Source organism: Leopardus geoffroyi, chromosome A3, assembly GCF_018350155.1.
Source record: "Leopardus geoffroyi isolate Oge1 chromosome A3, O.geoffroyi_Oge1_pat1.0, whole genome shotgun sequence".
Classification (NCBI taxonomy): domain Eukaryota; kingdom Metazoa; phylum Chordata; class Mammalia; order Carnivora; family Felidae; genus Leopardus; species Leopardus geoffroyi.
Window position 1 is genome coordinate 91708985 of NC_059336.1, and position 16279 is coordinate 91725263.

The 16279-nt window shown below is 42.9% G+C and overlaps 1 long non-coding RNA gene across 2 annotated transcripts in view; it reads left to right on the top strand.

The window, feature by feature from the left end:
• The window catches only part of LOC123581018, a 30872-nt gene extending 22544 nt beyond the window's left edge, over window positions 1-8328 (top strand). For both annotated transcript variants that reach the window (XR_006703557.1, XR_006703556.1), the window contains exon 5: window positions 8121-8328. This is a non-coding gene — a long non-coding RNA (uncharacterized LOC123581018). The remainder of the gene's footprint in view (window positions 1-8120) is intronic.
• The last annotated feature ends 7951 nt before the right edge of the window (window positions 8329-16279 follow it).

The window sequence follows — 16279 nt, forward strand, 5'->3', positions numbered from 1 at the left end:
GTATGATCTCAATTCTTGTATACTTATGAAGGGCTGTTTTGTGACCCAGTATGTGATCTATCTTGGAGAAGGTTCCATGTGCACTCAAGAAGAAAACACTCTGTTGCTTTGGGATGCAGAGTTTTAAATATATCTGTCAAGTCCATCTGATCCAATGTATCATTCGGGGCCCTTGTTTCTTTATTGATTCTGTGTCTAGATGATCTATCCATTGTTGTAAGTGGAGTATTAAAGTCCCCTGCAATTACCACATTCTTATCAATAAGGTTGCTTATGTTTGTGAGTAATTGTTTTATATATTTTGGCACATAGACATTTATAATTGTTAGCTCTTCCTGATGGATAGACCCTGTAATTATTATATAATGCCTTTCTTCATCTCTTGTTACAACCTTTAATTTAAAGTCTAGTGCGTCTGATATAAGCATGGCTACTCCAGCTTTCTTTTGACTTCCAGTACCATGATAGATAGTTCTCCATCCCCTCGCTTTCAATCTGAAGGTGTCCTCAGGTCTGAAATGAGTCTCTTGCAGACAGTAAATAGATGGGTCTTGTTTTTTTATCCATTCTGATACCCTGTCTTTTGGTTGGAGCATTTAGTCCATTTACATTCAGTGTTATTATAGAAAGATATGGGTTTAGAGCCATTGTGATGTCTGTAGGTTTCATGCTTGTAGTGATGTCTCTGGTACTTTGTGGTCCTTGCAACGTTTCACTCACAGAATCCCCTTTAGGATCTCTTGTAGGGCTGGTTTAGTGGTGATGAATTCCTTCAGTTTTTGTTTGGGAAGACCTTTATCTCTCCTTCTATTCTGAATGACAGATTGCTGGATAAAGGATTCTCGGCTGCATATTTTTTCTGTTCATAACATGGAAATTTCCTGCCATTCCTTTCTGGCTTGCCAAGTTTCAGTAGATAGGTCTGCCACTAGTCTTATGGGTCTCCATTTGTAAGTTAGAGCCTGTTTATCCCTAGCTGCTTTTAGAATTTTCTCATTATCCCTTTATTTTGCCAGTTTCACTATGATATATCGTGCAGAAGATCGATTCAAGTTACATCTGAAGGGAGTTCTCTGTGCCTCTTTGATTTCAATGCTTGTTTCCTTCCCCAGATCAGGGAAGTTCTCAGCTATGATTTGTTCAAGTACACCTTCAGCCCCTTCCTCTCTGTCTTCTTCTGGAATTCCTATAATACGGATATTGTTCCATTTGACTTCATCTCTTAGTTCTCTAATTCCTCCCCTCATACTCCTGGATTTTTTTTCTCTCTCTTTTTCTCAGCTTCCTCTTTTTCCATAATTTTATCTTCTAATTCACCTATTCTCTCCTCTGCCTCTTCAATCCATGCTATGGCCGCCTCCATTTTATTTTGCACCTATTTATAGCATTTTTTTTAGCTCCTCATGACTATTTCTTAGTCCCTTGATCTCTGTAGTAATAGATTCTCTGCTGTCCTCTCTGCCTTTTTCAAGCCCAGCAATTAATTTTATAACTATTGTTCTAAATTCTTGTTCCATTATATTGCTTAAATCGTTTTTGATCAATTCGTTAGCTGTTGCTACTTCCTGGAGTTTCTTTTGAGGAGAATTCTTCCGTTTCATCATTTTGGGTAGTCCCTGGGGTGGTGCCAAACTGCAGGGCACTTCCCCTGTGATGTCTCGAGTAACTTGTGTTGGTGGGCGGGGCCACAGTCAGACCTGATGTCTGCCCCCAGCCCACTGCTGGGGCCACAGTCAGACTGGTGTGTACCTTATCTTCCCCTCTCCCAGGGACAGGACTCACTGTGGAGTGGTGTGGCCCCCGTCTGGGCTACTTGCACACTGCCAGGCTTGTTGCACCTTAAATTTTAAATGGCAACATAGCACCTTATTTATCTATGATGAAAAGGTCACATGGCATAGTTGACTTCCATAGTAGTGAGTATGTGGCTTAAAAATACTTGCCTGAGATTTCCTCAGGTTTGGTTTCCGGAGGGCAGAAGTGTGAGCTCTCAGTGCCTAGCAGAGTTCCCAGCCTGGTAGCATCTCAATATATATTTAATAAACTGAATGAAGGGTAAATAATGAATATAAGTGGAGCAACGGAAAGAGTTCCGAAATGTGACACGGCTCAAAGAGCGGGGGTCTTCTGAGCTCAGAAGTGAATGTGTGGGTGTTCTGCTGTGAAGATCGGTCCTTATTCTAAGCCATTTTGGGGGTATTTGCTGAGGTTTGGCAACCTGCTGGTGAAAGACAAGGGCTTAGAAGTGAACAGTCGTAGGCTCTGTGGGGAAACTTCCAGCATGTTCTGAGACAGAGGACATTAGCACCATCTTTGGGGCACCTGAAGTACCATCCTCGAGATTTGGGAAAGTGGAGACCCCTCAGTGGCCCTTCCTGAGAGAGTAATCCCAGTCCCAAGTCGTAAGGACAAGAATGATGAGGAGTTTTAGTTATCCCTAACAAGAGTATTTGTATCACAGTTTCAAAAATATTATCGCCAAAACTTGATGTGTGACTCCAATGGTTGCCCACGAACCTTGCTCAACTTTGGATCCATTACGTAGAACTAAATTCACAATGAAGTTGGTGGGAAACATAAGTGGGGGGTAGATTTTATTTGTTATTTATTTTTTCACCTTTCCCATAACAAGTACTATTGAGAGAGATAATCCTCCACAGGTCTCTGGAGCTCCTACATGTCTTACTGGGTCTGCCAGGAATGCAGAGCTCTGACTGCTCTTTGCCCAGATCCTTAATCAAGGTTGAGTTTGCAGTCAGCAGCCTTGAGGGATAAGGTCGTGTCTCACCAGGAAAAAGAACAGGCTTGTTTACTGCTTGCTATAAAAGCAGAGCCCTTACCAAGTTCACTGTTCCCCAGATGCAAAGCAAACACATTGCATGTGCACCACCCGTTTGTCCCATGGTGTCACCCATGTGGGATCTGGGGGCAAAGAGATTTTTTGCAAACATGCTCATGCTGCTTCCTGTCATGAGCAATAAAGTCCTTGCCACCTGGCCAGTGGTCTTGTGTTTTCTACTAGTACCCAAGAAACAGCAATAGGCTAACTTATTTGCTTATAAGTAGGGTAAAATCAAATGCTACTTCCTTCAAGTATGTATTACTTTTGTGATAGCAAACCAATTGACATTATTATAAAATTAGAAATGATCCTTCTCTAGCAAATTGTTACTTTCCTTCCTTGATTCTCTAGTTAACACTGATTGAGGGGCGCCTGGGTGGCTCAGTCAGTTAAGCATTTGACTTCGGTTCAGGTCATGATCTCACCATTGGTGAGTTCAAGCCGAACACTGGGCTCAGTGCTGTCAGCTCAGAGCCTAGAGCCTGATTTGAATTCTATGTCTCCCTCACTCTCTGCCAGTCTCTCTCTCTCTCAAAAATAAATGTTAAAAAAATAATAAATAAAATTGACTGAAATGCATCGATATGTTTCTATAAACAAATACCCAAATACCTAGGACAGAAAACGGGAACCTAAGTCATTACATTTTATGACTATTGCCTTTCAGATTAGAAAACATATTTCTCAAGCATCTCAGCAAAATTCAGTTTTCTAGTAAAACTAATTCTGGATAGCCTGGAGCCGATCCCTGCAGCCACTCCTTTCAATAGTTGGCATCTTTTTTTTTGGGGGGGGGGTTGTTTTTGTTTAATATTTATTTATTTTTTAGAGAGAGAGAGAGAACACGCTGGGGTGGGGCTGAGAGAGAAGGAGACACAGAATCTGAAGCAGGCTCTAGGCTCTGAGCTGTCAGCACAGACCCAACTCAGGGCTTGAACTCATGAACCACAAGATCATGATCTGAGATGAAGTCGGAAGGACTGACACTTAATGGACTGAACCACCCAGGTGCCCCCATAGCTGGCGTCTTGCAGGGATTTCCCCATCTAGCTTCCTATATGCCTAAGAGCGGGCAAGGGATTCTGCCCATGCACCGTGCATTCCTCCAAACGCCGGCCCCCCTTCTTCAGTAGCAGCTAAATTTGCTAATCTCTCTAGATCCAGAGGCTTCAACCTCTCCTCCAAAGTTGTCTCTACCCTTGTCTCCCGGGGAGAAAGAAGCATGATCTCCTCAGGGTCCTAAAACCATAAGCTCTGGATTTCCCTAGGGTTGGAAGGAGGGGAGGCCATCTCCCAGCTTTAGACACAGGAAGGAGGCTTGCCTTCCAGCGGGGGTGGGAAAAGGAAGCACTAAGATTAATTAGCTGTATCTCAGCAAGTTACTCTGTAACATCTCTCCTCAGTGTTTCCAATCCCTTGACTCTCATAGGCTTTCTAAAAAGTATTAATTTAAAACTGCGGTGGGGCTTCTTACTAAACAGTGCTCACTAAGGTTGCCACTCAACTCTCTGGAACTACATCAAGAGCCAGTTGTCAGCTTCATCTCAGGAGACATCTCAGGACCTTTGGCACTCGACCTACCTGCCACTTCCTCTCTCCCATCAGCTTGCCCATCGTCCAAGTTTCTTTGTCTCTGGCAGCTCCTTCTCTGGAGCTGCCTTCTCTGGCAGCTCTTGATGGCTCATTTACCGACATAAATCTTAGAAGCTGCTGTTCTCCAGGCCTCTGCCTTGGCCCTCTTCCCGTCTCACATCCCAGCCCCTCCTGAGTGGTCCCGTCTCCGTGGCTCCAGTGGCTCTTGCATCCCTGTCCCTCCCCTGCCCCACTCCCCGCCTCCTCTTTCCTGAGCTCCAGGCTCCACCCCTGCCCCTCCAGCTTTCTAGAGGACTTTTCTGCTTGCGTGTGACATAGGCACCCCAAAGGCAATGGTTCAAAAACATATACTGAGCCTGTTCCCCCAAATCAGCTCCCCACCCCCCATCTCAAACCCCTATCAGCACATGATGCCACCATCCACCCAATTGCCCAGAAAGGAGTCAGAGCTTCTCCCATTGCCTGTCAGCGCGGTTTGTTGATTCTTTGTCCTCATTTCTACTGTCACTTCTCATTTACCCTCCGATGCCACCTGAGCCCAGGGCACTGGCATGTCTTGCTGAGATAACTGCCCCTACGTCAATCAAATCATCTCCCTAAACTGCAGCTGCAGCCCATTCTCGACTCCGCAGTGACAAAGACCTTTCTCAAGTGCAAACCTGATCTTGTCTTTCTTTCTTGTTTTTTTGTTGCCGGGGGAGACGGTGCTCATCTGGGATATGAAGCCCTTGTCATTCTTTTTCTTTAAATCTCTGAACACCCCTCAGTTTCCTCCCAAAGAGGAAGTCATTATGACTTCCAAATCCCTTCATGCCCTGCACCCACCTCCCCATCCTCCTCTCCGAACGAGAACTTCCAGCTTGCTGTGTGGTGCCGTGTCCACCAGAGGGCAGCCTAACCAGCAGTGCTGTGGAGCTCTGCCGCTCCCGAGTCTGAGTCTGCAGTGTTTTCCCAAGAGCTCAGGCCTGTTCCCTGATGTCATACATCTCAGTTTGGTGAGGGAGGCAAATGAAAAAGAAACGAAGCACTGAAAGAATCTCTGTCATTTAATCCAAGTGTTATTAAAATAGGAAACAGGAATAATTAGGGACTCCATTGGGAGGGGGGTCAGGTTTGGTTTGCTATTTCCTAAGATGAAGGACCAAGAGGAGGAACAATCTGAGGGAATATTATAAAGATCTGATGTTGGCAATAAGGATATCTGTAACACATTTTCAAAGTACTCGCTACTGGTTTTTAAATATATTTATATTGCCCAAAGCAGTTACTCAACTTTCCAGAAAACTTGTCCAATATAGTGAAGACTCCAGCACTGCCTGTAGTACGGAGCATTCTACATCCATCCATCTCCCAGCTGGAGTCTCCTATTTGTGCCTGTGTCAGGGAGGGAAGGATATCCTTCTCTAGTCTTCTGACTTGTCTTTTGACATCCTCAGTTATATATACATTGTATCTTCAGGGCTCAGCTCAATTCTCCTTTCTGCTGGGAAACTTTCCCAACTGCCCCAGTCTGGACAAAACACATTTCTGATCGCCATGGCAACTGAGATGCACGCCTCCACCCCAGCAATCTCCATTCTGTACCGTCATGCTTTTTTCAGAGTAAACTATTTCTCTAGGCCCATCTTTATGACTGGCTCACAGCAGGTACACAGCATTTACTTGTGACTATGTAAAACATCCAACACATGTGCTGTGTGACCTTTGACCAGTCATTGCTTTCCTGCAAGCCTCAGGTGTCTCATCATTTCAGAATTTACACAGCCTACAATATTGTGAGAAGGCTTAATCAACTGTTTTATGCATATTAGTAATAAGAATAGGATTATTAAGCAAAGGACTATCTGGAATTTCAGAACCTGGTATATTTGCTTGAGGGTTTCTTCTCCAACTTTTGTCCTGGGGTATTTGCAGAGAGTACCATTCAATTGTAAAAAGACAAGACTTCTGAAGGGAAGCTCTAGAAACACTGGAGTGGACCTAGAACTTCCAGCCTTGCTGTGTGGTGCCATATCCACCAGAGGGCAGTGTAACATCAATGTTGTGGAGCTTTGCTTTTCAGAGCCCTCAGAATGCAGTGTTTTTCAGATAGCTCGCAAGCAAACTTCCCTCCCCCGACCCCTCCCAGCCATTTGGATGAAAATCTTTATAAAATGTATTACATGATCTTCTAGCCATTATAAGAATATTGTTATCATTGTTTCCTGTGAGTTACTGTCACCATTTTCTGTCATTGGATTAGCTTCATTCGAGGCCATTGCTGCTTTTCCACCATCATGCAGAAAAACTGTCTAAAGGAAGTAAGAGCTAGCCATAGTCTGTGCATTCATGTTTTAGAAATAAAGTGGATTGCTTTTCCTTTGTAAAGCCAAAATAGACTTATTCCAGAAGATTTAGAGGGAAGAAATGAAAAAGTAGTGAGACCCTCCCCCACCCCCGACCACAAACTCTCACTACTTTTGTCCCCTCTGCCTGTACTTATCAAGAGCCAGAATATTCCAGGTTTTGTGCTGGGCCTCAAAAGTGCAGAGGTGAATACAGTGATGAGCTTGCTTTTAGGGAGTGTGCTGTTCAGTGGGGAAGGCTGACGGACAACAAAGAGATTATTATAATCAAGCATAATGCGGGCTTTAATGCAAATATGCACCAAGTTCTCTGAGAGCATACAGTGGAGGCTAAGTGAGAGAAAATGCTTTTTAGAAGAAGGGCCAATCAATGAAGTTGGATTTTGGAAAACCATGTATGATGGTGGGGCAGGTAGAGGAAACAGGAAATCAGCTGACAGAAATACACCTTCCTCTTGAGGAATCCTTAGTGATAGTAATATTCTGGCCTCCCCAAGGGTTTGTATTGTAAGCACGCAGCAGAGTGCCTGATACACGGTGGGGGCGCGGGTAAAGTTTGTTAGTATACGAATATGAACCTCTATGATTTTGCTGGGCTACTGATGTCCCTATAAGTTTTTGTCCCTGTGCTACTAGCCTCTCTCAGGTATTCACGTGGCCTCCTCCTTCACTTCATTCCGTTTTCTGCTCACATTATCCACTTCATTCTCTGACCCTTCAGAGCACTTACTATTCTCTGATGTCATATTATACCTATTGTCTGTGTGCCCCCACAAGAATGTAAGCTCAAGGAGGGCAGGGGCCTTATTTTGCTCACTGGTGGATCTCTAGAGCCTGTAATAGTTCTTAAAACACAGGAGATGCTTGATAAATATCTTCTGAAAACGTAAAAGGAACGAGTATGAGAGTTATCAACTTTGCTTTTACTTTGTAATTGAAAATGCATAGATAGGGGTGCCTGGGTGGCTCAGGTGGTTAAGCGACTGACTTTGGCTCAGGTCGTAATCTCAAGGTTCATGGGTTTAAGCCCCACATCAGGCTCTGTGCTGACAGCTCAGATCCTGGAGCCTGCTTTGGCTTCTGTCTCCCTCTTCGCTCCTCCCCAGCTGGTGCTCTGTCTCTCTCTCAAAAATAAATAAACATTAAAGAGATGTTTTAAGAAAAAAATATGTATATGTATACTTTTTAAAGCAAACAATGGAGTAAGGTTGCTATAGCATGTTAGGGCATTTATTGGAACATCCAATATTTTATTGGAAAACTCACAAATAAAATAAGAAAAGAAAGAAACCCAGTTGTACCCATTCAGCTCCCATTCTCTTCCTCTTATTTATTCCAAGGAAAGAGAAGAAAATCATCCATGACAAGTAGCAGCTGTCAAATAGGAAGCTTCATGCTCCGGAAAAAGCGCAATCTCCCACCATGCAAACTCATGTACTACAGGTTCAAGTACACTTTTCTTCTGTAGGGAAATTGGAAAGACTGAAATGAGCTCACCCATCAGTGTTACTTCCAGCCTTCCTTGCTTTGTGGTATTCTACAACTCTGAAAGTTATAGAAAATGGATAGTAATACAAGTAATTCTTGTCCATGGAAAACAGATAGGGTTGGGAGGAATGTGAGATCATCCTGTGGCATCTATCTGCGAATTCACTTCAGCACTGCTTATCTGAATATAAGTGTGGACAGTGTTGAGGCTCCTCTGGATGGGTCATATAACATCCTCTTGTTTTCCTCATTAGTTAATGAGCTGCATAGAACATTTCACAAGCGTTTGTTTTATATTTGTATGAGAGTCTGATTTTACATTTTTAAAAGAATAATCACTTAACATTAGTAACATATTGGAAAAATATCACCACAACCATCATCTTATATGCAATGCATCTTTTCAGTGGAAGCAAATTCATTTGCATTTTCGGTGAAGGGAATTTTTTTCATTCCTCTGACTTAAGAGGATGGAGTGGGGGGCTCTACCCCCTTCAGATAGCAAAGATCAACAAGGTACCCTGAATCCTGTTGAGAATTACTTTTTGGTCCTTAAAGATTGGACATTTCTCACGAACATGTTACTGCCCAACAGCCAATCACAAGCTTGCCTCTCTATGCTGGTAATGCTATTCTGCAGAACATCCCCACGATAGTTTGTATGCGGTGGCTGTGTGTGTGACAAGAGTTAGGAGAAGAATGTGAACTTGCTGGTAAGAACTGTGACAAGACCCATAGCAAACAGAACCTTTGTTTTCAAGGGGAAAGGGACAGTCTTTTCAACAAATGGTGCTGGGAAAACTGGATATCCACATGCAAGAGAAGGAAATTGGGCCCTTACCTTACACTCCATAGGAAATGTAACTCAAAATAGATTAAAGACCTGCACTTAAGAGCTAAAACTATAAGACTCTTAGAAGAAAACATAGGAGAAACCCATTATGATACTGGATTTGACAATGATTTGTGGGATGTGACACCAAAAGCATAGTCAACAAAAGACAAAATCAATTGGACTTCTTCAAAATTAAAAACTTTGGTGCAGCAAAAGGAACTATCAAGGTGGCAAAAAGCCAACCTACAGAATGGGAGAAACTATTTGCAAGACATATATATCTGATATATATATATACCAATGACCAATGAGCACACGAAAAGATCCCCAACCTCATAATCATCAGGGAAATACAAATCAAAACCTCAATGAGCTATCACTTCCACCTATTAGGATGACTATTTTCAGAAAAAGAAAAAAAATGAAAGAAAGAGAAAATAACAAGTGTTAGTGAGGATATAGAGAAACCCTCCTACATTGTTGGTGGGAATGTAGAATGTTGTGACCGTTGTGAAAAGGAGGTTCCTCAAAAACTGAAACATAGTATTATCATATGATGTAACAATTCCACTCCCCTGAAAGAATGGAGAGCAGGAACTCAGATACTTTTACATCAATGTTTGTAGCAGCACTATTCACCATAACCCAAAAGAGGAAATAGCCCAAATGTCCATTAACAGATGAATGGATATACAAAATGTAGCATACAAGCAAGGGAATATTATTCAGCCCTTAAAAAGAATGAAATTCTGATCATACCACAACATGGATGAACCTTGAAAACATCTTGCTAAGGGAAAAAAGCCAGACATCAAAGGCTACAGACATCAAAGGCAAACAAGGTGCCTAGGATAGACACATTAATAGATGGAAAAAAGTAGAAGTTGCCAGAGGCTTGGGAGAGAGTGACAGGGATTGAGTGTTTAATAGGTACAAAGTTTCCGTCGGGGATGATGTTCTGGAGATGGATAGTAATAACGGTTGTGCAACACTGCAATTGAATTGTCACTAAATGTACACTTAAAAATAATTAGGAGCGTGTGGCTGGCTCGGTTGGTAGAACATGTGATTCCTGACCTCAGGATCATAAGATCAAGACCCACATTGGGTGTAAAGCTTACTAGAATTAAATAAATAAAAATATTTTTTAAAGTTTATTATTTCTGAGAAAGAGACAGAGTGCGAGCGGGGGAGCAGCAGAGAGAGGGAGACACAGAAGCTGAAGCAGGTTCCAGGCTCTGAGCTGTCAGCACAGAGCCCGTCGTGGGACTCAAACCCATGAACCGTGAGACCACGACCTGAACTGGAGTTGGATGCTTAACCGGCTGAGTCACCCAGGCACCCCTAAATAAAAATAATTAAAATAGCAAAATTCGGGGCACGTGGGTGGCTCAGCCGGTTAAGCATAAGACTCTTGATTTTGATTCAGGTCATGATCTCATAGTTTGTGGGATTGAGCCCCACATCAGACTCTGCCCTGACAGTGTGGATCCTGTTTGGGATTCTCTCTCTCTCCCTCACTCTCTGTCCCTTCCCTGCTCACACTCTCTCTCTCACTCTCTCTGTCTCAAAATAAAAACTTAAAAAAATGGTAAAATGTGTGTTTTATATGTTTTACCACAATTAAACACGCACATACACACACACGGAGAAAGAGAGAAGAAACAAATTGGTATGTTACTGAAAACAATAAAGCTGAAAAAAAATTTAAAAAAGAGTCCAGGCATGACTCAAATAGTTATGCGAGTAAGTAAATATCAAAGACAATGTTTTGAACCAGAAGGGAAAGGATGTTCAGATGTTAACTCCTGTGTACCAGCAAGCACCACAGTCCAGAGAAATAGTGATAGCAAATGATAACAAATTAGACGTCTAGTGTGGGAATGGGTAGCTATGTTGTCTTTTGGGCCAAAAACCTGATTCCACTAGCTTCCAAATGTCTGTATTTAATTTCTATTGATTTACTTTACCCACAGTTTAAAATGGACTCCATACACTGAAATCGGGGGACTTAGGGACAACGAGACAAGGAGGCCCAGGGCCACCAAGCCACCACACCTTCCTTTGGTTGTTTCCTCTCTGCAGAACTCTCTCCAGAGCACCTCTCGCTCTTCTCTGCCTGCCTGGGAAACAAGACAGCAGACCTGGGGAGCAGCTTTCATCTGCTGGGGAGGCAACCCCTCCTCCTCAGAACATACTTCCCTCCCCACGTTCGCATAGATTAAGTTTGAGAAAGAGACAGAGGGAGAGTGGGTCAGGAGCAGAGAGAGGGAGACACAGAATCTGAGTTATTCCAGTAGCTTCCTAACTGGTTCCCTTGCATCCACCCTGCATCCTTTCTGCATCCATCCTCCGTCTGTCTCTGCCTCCGTCTCTCTATGCTGCAGCCAGACCGATCCTGCTAATGTGAGACACAGGGTCCCTCTGCTCAGATGCCTCTGCAGCTGCCCTTTTCATGCAGAGTAAAACCAAAGTCCTCACAGAAGTTTATAGGGTCTGACAGAATTTGGTTTCCCATTCTCTCTCGGACCTCGTCTCCTGAGCTCTATCCACTCAGGCACGCTGGCCTCTTTGCGGTTCCCCTCTGCACTGTCCAGAGCAGGGACCCTCTCAACTCAGGGCCCTTGTGTTTGCTGTTTTCTAACACTGGGAAACTCCTCTTCTAGACACCCACATAGCCACATGGCTCATTCCAACTCCTTCAGGTCTTTGTTCAATGTTTACCTTCTTGGTGAACTGTAAACCATCTCACTTAAAATGGAACCACTGCAGGGGCACCTGGGTGTCTCAGCTGGTTAAGCGTCCGACTTCAGCTCAGGTCATGATCTCACGGTTCGTGGGTTTGAGCCCCACATCAAGCTCTGTGCTGACAGCTCAGAGCCTGGAGCCTGCTTCGGATTCTCTGCCTCCCTCTCTCTCTGCCCCTCCCCACTCACACTCTGTCTGTCTCTCAAAAATAAAGAAATGTAAAAAAAGGTTTTTTTTTTTAAAATTGAACCACTGTAGGTGCCACTGTGCCTGTTCCTTCCTGCTTTGTTTCCTTTCAGAGAACTGATCAGAATCTAGTGCATAATAGAGTTATATTTCCACACTTAGGTTTGGTTTATTGTCTATTCCCATTAGAGTGTAAGTTCCACGAGGTAGGGAGTTTCTTACCTGTTTGGCTTATTGATATGTGATAAGTACCTAGAATAGTGCCTGGCACCTAGTAGGACTTACTAAATATTTGCTGAACGAATGGATGGTCAACTGTTGACTCTGCACAGAGACCAACATAAAAACCTCTTGACCAAGCAAAGCTGATTATTACTTATTGCAGCAAAGAGAAACACCACCTTGATAGAGTCAAAGGGGAAAGTAGGTCGAAGGTACTTACAGAATTTTGGAGTCTAAGCTCTCATGATTTAAGGTGGGTTTTCCAAGGCAGGAAACTAGCTGGCATAGTAGTTTAGGATTAGTGGACATGGCAAGGTGAGGGTCTGAAGGCACGCTTTTATGAGCAAAATATCCTCCTGAGAAGTGACTTACTGGGTCAGTGAACAAACTGCCTTCTTGATAAGACAGCTGTTTGACCAGAGAGCAAACCACCCAGGTAACTCCATGAACAACAGTTTTCTGAAGCACACAGTAAAGTTGTTAGTTTGCAGTCTTTTCTTCTGTTTAGTTTCTGTTGATGCAGGAGGTCTCAGCTCTCAGCATCAATTAATGTGTACAACTCAGTGGATTCAAACATGCTTAGCCTTGCTACCTTTTTTGGAAACATAATCTTACTGTGGAAGTCTAGTTCACAGAACAGATAAACCATGGAATTGCTTTCTTTGGTTGAGCTGAGATAGCCCAGAATCTGCTGCCCATGCTACCCCTGGCCCCAGCACAATCTGAAAAGCTAATTCAGGTTTGGAAAGCAGAAGACACTCTGCCTGAGTATATCCTTTTTCCAAACATTTTTTCAAGGTCATACGTTTACATAGCTTTTGTTATAGAGTGATTGATAATAGGCTGAGAGGCAGCAGGTATGTGAAAGGCATAGGTATGCAGGTATGTGAAAGAATTGGCAGGTCCATTCTGACTGGGTGATGCCCCTGCCATAAGAGTGTTAAATATTTGACTACCACACGTGATTATATCTATGAAGGGAAGACGTTAGAGGAGGCAACAAGGAAGGACAATTGTGGGACATGTACAGAAGACAAGGTGGTATCTTTCTCCACATTTACTCTTCCATGATCCAGTGGAGCAGGCTCTGTTGAGAGGCAATACTGAGCTGCTTATAGAAGACAAATGTTAAACTTATGCACGTTTGAATAAAAAAATGGCTCTCTGGCAGGTAACTTCTAAGGTGGCTTCCAATAATCCCTGCTTCCTAGTGTTTATGATCCTGTGGTCCTCTCTCCCTGAGTGTGAGCTGGACCTAATGACTTGTTTCTGATGAGTAGAACACGGCAATAATGAAGGGATGCCACTTCTAAATTAGATAACAAAAAGACTGTGACTTCTGCCCCACTCGCTTTCTGTCTCTTGCCAACTCACTCTCGGGAAGCTGCCATCAGATTATGCCCTATGGAAAGGCCCTTGTGGTAGGCAACTGATGTCTCCAGCCAACAGCCACCAAGACCTGCCACCAGACACGTGAGAGAGCTTGAAAGTGGATCTCGTCTTAGGTGACCTTTGAGGTGACTGTGGCCCCAGCCCACAACTTGATCGCAGCCTGAAGAGAGACCCTGAGTCAGAATCACCCAGCTCAGCCACCCCTGGATTCCTGACCCACAGAACTGTGAGACAATAAATGTTTGTTGTGTAAGCTGCTAATTTTGGAGTAATTTCTCACCCAGAAATAGATAGCTAATAAAGGGTGTGTGTGTGTGTGTGTGTGTGTGTGTGTGTGTCTGTGTGTGTCTGTGTGTGCGTGTGTGTGATTTTGAGGTAATGTCAAGGTATTTTATCCAGGCAGAAAAATACCACAAGACTTCATATGTAATATGCTTGCTTTGGAGAATTTGTCATGGCCCTGGGTCTTCCCTCTGCCTTGGAAGACCAGAAATAGACTTGTCAGCTCAGCATAACAGATTCATCTTTAGTCAGACTCACATGAACTAGATCTATGAGACTTCTATGACAACACCGAATGCTAGTTATTAAATTATAATGAGACAAAAAATTATGCTGGCCAGCATACCAGAATACTTACATCTCTATGACAAGCACTTTCTCTCTCTGAAGGCATAATTTCATATCAGATAAGAATGAGAGACTTGCTTGATACACATAGAATCAGAACAAAGGTAGTTAAGCATAGGTTTGCAATGTTTCATGGCAATAGTCTAAGGGATCACCTCATACTAGGAATAATTTCATCAGTGGAGCCAAACTCCACAAATGTTGGTTACAGCCCCATGAGTCTATCTTTACCCCAAGATGAACTCATCAATGGACCTGGAATTTCCCCAAATCACTTGGCGAAAGCTCCTTCCTTTCGTGGGCAGTGACTGGCCAACATCTTGTGTTATGACTCTGGTTTTCTAGGCAACCATGATGACCAATCCCTCTTTGGATGAAAAGATTTTTTTCTTTGGGTGAGTTAATACACGGATTAATACATGGATTAGTTTATAGTCTCTTCTTGTTGGTCTAGGAGCTGTTTTGCATCTTTAAAGTAAGTTTAACGCTAATTAAGAACGCATTGTGATCCAGACATCTACCTAAGAACTTTATTTATGGATTATCTGAATTAACTCCATATAGCAACCAGGTGAGGTAGGTATACTTATATCCTAGTACCAAGAAGGAAATGAGGGCAGAGAGAAGATGCTTAAAGTCTCACAGCTAATACATGTCGGAACCTTGTTTGGCCTGAATTTGCTTTCCTAACCGCCTTTTCCTATCTCCCCTGCCTCTACACTGGTGGTTCCCATACTTGAAGAATCATCAGGCTCACGTGGAAGATTCCTTAAAGCACAGCTTGCTGGGCTCCACCCCCAGAGTTTACGACTCAGTAGGTTTAGGGTGGGGCTTGAGAGTCTGCATTTTTAACCTGTTCCCAGGTGATGCTGCTGCTGCTGATCCAAGGACCACACGTTGAAAACTTGTTTTGTGTTTGGTTTCGTTTGTTTAGCAAGATCTCTCTTTTGGAGTAGTTTCCTGCCTCCTATTCATTTCTAAGGTGCACCTACACTGATCTTTCTAATTTTATTTGGAAATATTTATTGAGTATCAGGCACTGTGCTAGGCACAGAGGATGAAATAAGGAGCAATAACTTGAAGTGGGGCATTTTCCTGGAGCACTTTCTTTCCTTGGCTGCACACCATGTAATGTTGTTCATGCTCTCCTTTCTGTGAGTGTAAAATATAGAAGTAATATATCTAAAGTTCTATAAGCAGCCCACAAAATAGTTAAAGTATCTCTGTGCTCTTCGATTTTGCTCTTTGTAGTTGTTTGGTGGAAAAATTAAAACTACAGCTTGTTCTTTACGATAATGTCAGAGTGAACTGATGGATTTGAGGTAAGCAGGAATATGGGAGAAGATAAGATTCTTCAAGCTCATTCTTCTCGTTTTGTAAGGCTCTACAAAATAATTTTTTCATCCTCAGAAGGGTGGGACATCAGGAATGACTGAGAAATGTTCACAAAGTCCTGCCCTCTTCCTGTGAAAGTCTGTCTGTCATTTCTCTGCCCCTACCCAGAGGCTCTGTCCCAGCAAGAGTGATGATCAAGCTGTTTGGGGTTTAGTTGGCCCAGAAAATTTGTCACCAGTACCAGTCACAATTATGTTTGTCTCTCCTCCCTTCTTCCTCTTCTCTTAAACATTTGAAGTCTCCTTTTTGTGTGGGTAGAAAAAGTCTAAACTTTAGCTAATCTGAAATTTTGGTTGTGTAATTCCTTGTTATTATAGAACAAATTCCATTCTAATCAAGGACGTTGGAATTAAATTAGAAAACCCTGTCTCTCCTCATGGCATTTTGAATTCTGTCCTCAAAACATGGCCTTCTTTCTCAGGCTGATGTAATAGTTCATGTATCTTTAAGATGGCAAAATAGAGTCATGGGGGCAGGCTGTAGTGTTTTTTTAAAAACATTTTTAAATTAAATTAAATTAAAATTTTTTGGAGGAGGTTGTTTTCTTTTTGGGCATTTGATTTTCATCCCAGGGTCAACAAAAAACTATGGAAGACTTTAAAC